This window comes from Octodon degus, unplaced genomic scaffold (genome assembly GCF_000260255.1).
Source record: "Octodon degus isolate 3935 unplaced genomic scaffold, OctDeg1.0 scaffold00020, whole genome shotgun sequence".
NCBI lineage: Eukaryota > Metazoa > Chordata > Mammalia > Rodentia > Octodontidae > Octodon > Octodon degus.
The window spans coordinates 14,845,601-14,851,926 of record NW_004524596.1 but is presented as its reverse complement, the minus strand read 5'-3'; the positions used below and the strand labels follow the sequence as shown (position 1 = coordinate 14,851,926).

Below are 6,326 nucleotides of genomic sequence, written 5' to 3'. Positions count from 1 at the left end.
GATGCCACTGATTTATGCAGGCAGCAGCGGTCAGAGAGTGGAAGCAGGACTGTGCCACTACGCTCAAGCCGAGGTCCTGCATGGTGCCAGCTGATACTGTCCCTTCTCTCCAGGCGTCAGGCCCTTGGAAACCATTAGCCAGATCTTTGTTGGTTAAGACTATGTTCATGGGGCCGGGGAGATGGCTCAGTAGGATAAGCGCTTGACTGGCAAGCACAAGGACCTGAGTTCAATCCCCGGTTCCGCCAAAAAAAAAAATGTTCAATCCTCTATATCTTTTCTCTGATTGCTTCCTTTACCTTCCTGGTGATAAAAACAGTTCTATAAGGAAATGTATACATTTATCTGATGCTTTGCTTTTATTAGAGTTCTGCTTTCAGCCAAACCAATGAGCAGCATCTAAGGAGATGAGGAGAGAAACACCTTAAAAAGAAAAACAGAAGAGCCGGCCAGATAGCTCAGAGGATTAAAGTGCCTGCTTAGGCAGAGCGCAGGGACCCAGTTTGATCCCTGGCATGCTTCAATCCCCTTTGTGCTGTGCTGGCACCACCCCCAGAGATTGAGACTGGGTGTGGTGACGCACACCGGTAATCCCAGCACTTGGGAGGCTGAAAACAGGAGGATCACTATGAGTCCAGTCTACATAGTGAGACCCGGTAGGCCCTGTAGACCCTGTACTAAATACATTAAAAGAAAAACAGTTTAGCTTGTGCCAGTGCACTCAACAGGGCCCGAGTTACTTTCGGAGCTCACACATGGTGTTGGCTAAATGAATGAGGAAATGACTGCAAGGAGTGACTGTAAGGCTCGGCAGCTGCATGCGCTGTAAAACACCAGTGCCGTGTACTCCTGTTGATGTTTGGAAACACAAATGGCCGCTTCTCAGACTACTGTGAAGGTTACACGCGTGCGCACACACATAGTCAGAAGTATTAAACTTCAAAGAAATAAAATCAATCCTGGGGCTGGAGAGATGGCTCAGTGGTCTAAAGCACCTACTTAGAACAAGCTTAGCAAAGCATCAGGGACCACGGTTCGATCCCCCAGCACCACATGCCAGTCAGTCCCGCCCCCTGGTGGGCTGAGCTGGCCACACACACACACCATACTCTCTCTCTCTCTCTCTAATAAATAAATAAATAAATAAAATTTAAAAAAAAAGAAATAAAATCAATCCTGGAAATCTGGAGTTAGTAAAGATAACCAGCACAGAGCTAATAGGTCAGGCCTATTTCAAAAATAAGTCAGAGAGTTTGATACAGAGTAAAGGTAACGTTGGCAGTGCCAGAGATGCCAAGCTGCGTGGAAGCCAATTCCAAGCCAACACTGGTTGGGTGTGGAGAAGGGCACGCACCAGGGTGGTTCCCATCAGTGCCTGTTGGCATCCATAATTCACTCTTATCAGTAAGCTGATGCAGGGTGGAGCAAGTTTAATGCCCAGGCATAAAATGAACAACTTTTGTGGCTTATGTGTTGGGATATAGACATAAAATTTCTAGACCTAGGCCAGACATATCTAATTTGATATAAACTTCCTCTTTGATAAGGCTAAAAATTTAATGTGGAACCAACATAAAATATTTCATGTAGTAATGCTCCAAATTAAAGAGGAGACAGTTTGTTCTGATCCATGATACAGAGAATGTGGCTTTCGTAGTTGCATTCCAGGTCATGAACACTGTTTCCCATCTTCTTTCCTATAACTCCTTCCAAGCACCGCTGGTTGGCCTGTTCCACTGTGGCTTTTCTTTCTCACACCCTTCGCCCTCTGTGGTACAGCTCTTCCCCCAGTCTTATACCAGGCACTCCCAGTGTTCCTACAGATTCACTCGATAGCTGCTTCTGCCCGCCACTCTGCCCAGGCACTGGCTTCTGTGGGCAGCAGCACCAAGGGCTCCCACTCAACCGGTTTTTGGCTCCTAAGGATCTCAGGGGCAGGGGGTGAGGTGAGGGTATTTATTCTCCACTCCAGCAGGCTCAGGGTGGCTGGTCATTGCTCCTTTATGGAGGCCTCTACAGGACTTTGCCTACAGGAATCACCCTCCTCCTTTCGGGCTCTGGGTTGTAGCAGCGTTCTCTTCCTTTTTCCTGTAGCCCCCTCGCCCAGCTCACATGATTTAAGTTTATCTTAATTTGGATGCAACATTCACCTCCTGTTGTTGTCTTAACTAACATACTCCCTTGGAGGAGGCCTATTCTGAATCTGAGCAAACAGGAAAAAGGCCCTCCTCCGAGCCGGTAAACAATCACGTCACGGTGCGTCTAGAGCTTGCTTACAAGACGGATGCCCAGGCCCACCCACTTCCAATCTAGAAGTCAGGCTGGCTGGGTGGGTGAGGGTGTCCATTGGCCAGTGTCCAGCATTTTACCTGAGCCTCTGGGTGATACCTTGACACATCAAAACGAGAGAACTGGTCACAGTGTTTAAAAAATATGCTGCTAATAAAGTTATTTGATTTATTTGTTTTCAAATCTTACCAAGGAACTAGAAAATTATATCCATCTCCCACTAGGACACTAGGTAGCTTGCCAAATCTCATCAGGAAGTCAAATATAAAACTAATAGAAGGTAATGGTTAGTGTGAATTGGTATTTCAGTGACTAAGAGATTTTTTCTCAGGATAAGACAATTCTTTAAAATTATGACCTAAATCTCAAAGATCATCTGCATAAACACAGAAAACTCTGATGAAAAAAATCATTATAAGCAAAATGTATGTATTCCTACTAACTCCCCACAATGAATATAATCATTATGCCCTGAAAACATATACCAATAAAAAACAAAGTTCATATACCACAAAAAAGCATTATAAACAAAATTAAAAGAAAATTATGAACAGAAAAATTTGTAATATATATCAAGGGGCCTTAAAATGGCTCTTTTTGGCTAGTCATGGTGGTACATGCCTATATCCTAATACTCAGGGAGGCTGAGGCAGGAGACTGTCCGGGAGTTCAAGGCCAGCCTGAACTACATAGCAAAATCCTGTCTCAGACATCCACCCAAAAAAGTTCTTTTCCACAACTCTTCTTTTTATTTTGGGTGGAGATAAGGGAAAGAATTTGCTGATTTCTTTGTTCCACCATAGCTGGAAGTCCTGCCTGATTCTCAAAAAAAATCAGAAACTCAATTTTCTTTCCACACACTAAGTAAAACCAGTAGCATGAGTTAATTAGCTTTCCATTGTTATAATAAATACCTGATATAATCAGCTTATATAGAAAAAAGTAATTCTTTTGGATCAGTTTTGGAAAGTCCAGCCCAAACATGGTTGGCCTTGTTGCTTTTGAGACTCTGTGAGGCAGCACATCGTGGAGGGAACATGTGGCATCACAAAATCACTCACCTTATGATGGAGAGAAGACGAGAACAGAATCCTTCAGTCCTTAATGACTTCCCATCAGGCCACAATGACTTCCCATCAGGCCTCAGTAACTTCCCATCAGGTCCTTGTGATTTCCCATCAGGCCCTAGTGACTTCCCATCAGGCCTAGTAACTTCCTGTCAGGTCTCAATGACTTACCATTAAGCCCTGACTCCTAAAGGCTCTCACATCTCCCTATAGTGACATAGTTACACTACATATAGTGCACCTTTACTATATGAAAGATATGGTAAAGTGATCTGGTATCTCAAGATGAGAAAGATATAAGCTATGGTGCAGTATATTTAATATGCTCGAGTTTCCTCTCCTCATCCTTTGGTCAAAGTATAATCATGAATAGTCCCCTATGACTAGCCAAATGGAAGGGAGAGAAAGAGTGGGTAGGAGAAGTATGAAGAGAGTTCAAAATGAAGAGTGAATAACATTTATGTGAATAACTCCATTTCTCAGCACATCAGGGTCAGTTATATTTAAAAATATAATTCTATTAACATCAATCTAATTATTTCAGACACTTTAAGAAATTCATAGGCTATTTCCACAGTGACCTAAATACTGTTGAAATCGCTCCTACTTTTCAGACATTTACTTCATGGCCTTGCTTCATTGGCTCTTGTTAGGTCAACCCTAACAAGAGTTGGCTTTCTGGACATGCGCACTGAGTTTGGCTTGACAGAGTGAGCCTCACAGTGTATGGCCAAAACAGTGTCGCTTTTCACAGCGCCACAGATCTGTTGTAAAGCTTATGTAGGTTTGGGCTTCAGTTGTCTGTTAGGACTACTGTGACCATGGGCATCTAGAACATGAGGCTCTGCCCAGATTCTACATCTGTGTGAATTTTAGAAGAACTAAAGAGGAGTCATTCAATTCTTTTTTCTTCTTCTTATTTTCTCCCTCTCTTTCTCACCTTCTTGAAAGTTTCGTTTCCCTCCATCTCTACTCTCTCCCTCTCTTTTCCTTCCTCCTTTTTCTTTTTCTCCTTCCTTTTCTTCCTCTTTCATTAAACTCAAACTTACTTTGGTAAGTCATCTGATAGTGCATTCGAACAATGCACTATCAGATATAGCTCTCTTTTTGTTCTTCAGTTGAGTTACCATTGTCAATATAATATGACTTTTTTAAAACAGAATTTAAAAGAATATATTTATTTAGTTGTTGATACAGGTTCTTGCTATGCAGTTTGCACTTATAGTGATCCTCCTGTCTCAGCCTCCCCAGTGCTGGGATTACAGCTGTGTGCCACCACCACCAGTTGCAGGGCCAGCTCAGTGTGCCCAGGGTTCTGGGGCTGGCATAGGATGTTTTACTGGGGATCGAACTCAGGACCTTGCACTTGCCAGGCAGATGCTTAGACTGTTGAGCTATCTCCCCAGCCCAGGATGACTTTCTTGTAAAGATTTCATCTTATTTATTTATTTTCCATTTATTTTTTTCTTCTCCCATCCTATTTTATGGAACCCAGGGATGCTTCATGGGGGCTATTTTATTTATGTTGAGACAGTCTTGCTAGGAAGTCAGGCCAGCCTCAAATTCACAGGCCACTTCCAAAGTCTCCCAAGTGCTGGGATTACAAGGTGCACCTCCATGTCTGGCCCTCCCAGCCTTCTTCTGATTTTTTAATTTTGAGACAAAGTCTCACCAAGATGCCAAGGCTGCCTCGAACTTTTGACCCTCTTTCCTCAGCCCTCAGAGTAGCTGGGGTTACAGGCATATACCAACACTCCCAGCTGATTTTCTACTTCTGAAAGCCACACTTTAAGTTAAAATTTTGTGTTCTGTAAATTTCCACTTGTCAAAAGATACCAGAGAAATTAATTATATCTTCTCAAGAGAAAAGAAAACAGCTCTTTGTAGAATTTTTTCTCTCTTTCTTCTTTCTTCTTTCTTTCTTTCTTTCTTTCTTTCTTTCTTTTCTTTCTTTCTTTCTTTCTTTCTTGTGTCTTAAATGTCAATGATCACAATAGTTTCGGGTTTCTCTTCATTATAGGCCTGCGTTGCTGAGTGTGTTATTGCCTTGCCTTGTGTTCCCTGAGGATGCTTGGAGAGTGAAAATTCTTCTCCCCACCCAATTGAGCATAATTTGAAATTTCTTTGATCAATACTGAGTGCTTTCACTTCCCGGGGCATGAAGAATTCATCAGCTCTGAACCTATAAAGCCCTTCATCCAAAAAGTGAAACAGAAGAGACAGCAAGTCATCTCTCTGGGCTTTGCCTTTCGCTGTCTGGAGGGCTCCGCAGTCCCAGTGGCGTCGCGTGAGCACACACGGCCACGCACACGGCTCGAATGCTTCCCCCGGAGGCTCCCCCGTGCCTGTAGCGGAAACCTATCCGCTGTGTGACCCAAATATTTGTTCTTCTGAGTAACTGGAGGACGCTTGGCCTTGATTACTTTTTGGTCCTCAGTTAAATTGTAATCGCTAACATCTTCTTCCTGCACCATAATTGTTCCTTGTAAAGATTTTAATAGCATTATTTTTCTACAGAAGTCTATTGCATTTAAACTCCTGAAAGACAAAGTCATATATTACGAAATAGTCTGAGGCTATTGTTGCTCGCAAATCTTCCAGTAGGTACTCTTTGTCTCTCAACATTGGTGTTCTGGAGTCGACTCCACTTCATTTGTCAGAAGATCCAGAGGAGTATTTAAACTATTGGTGATATTAAAAATATTTGGGGTAATAGCTGGGGAGATGGCTCAGCGGAATAAGCGCTTCCCTGGCAAGTGCAAGGGCCTGAGTTCAATCCCCAGTTCTGCAAAAAAAAAAAAAAGGGGGGGGGGGGCTGGAGAGATGGCTCAGTGGTCTAAAGCACCTACTTGGAACAAGCTTGGCAAAGCACAGGGACCGTGGTTCGATCCCCCAGCACCACATGCCAGCCAGCTGCGCCCCCTGGTGGGCTGAGCTGCCCCCCCCCACAAACACAATAAATAAATGTTA

The 6,326-nt window shown here is 43.4% G+C and overlaps 1 pseudogene; it reads right to left on the bottom strand.

Moving 5' to 3' along the window:
• Nucleotides 1-5,330: 5,330 nt before the first annotated feature.
• LOC101562149 lies at nucleotides 5,331-5,830 on the bottom strand (annotated as a pseudogene).
• Between the last annotated feature and the right edge of the window lie 496 nt (nucleotides 5,831-6,326).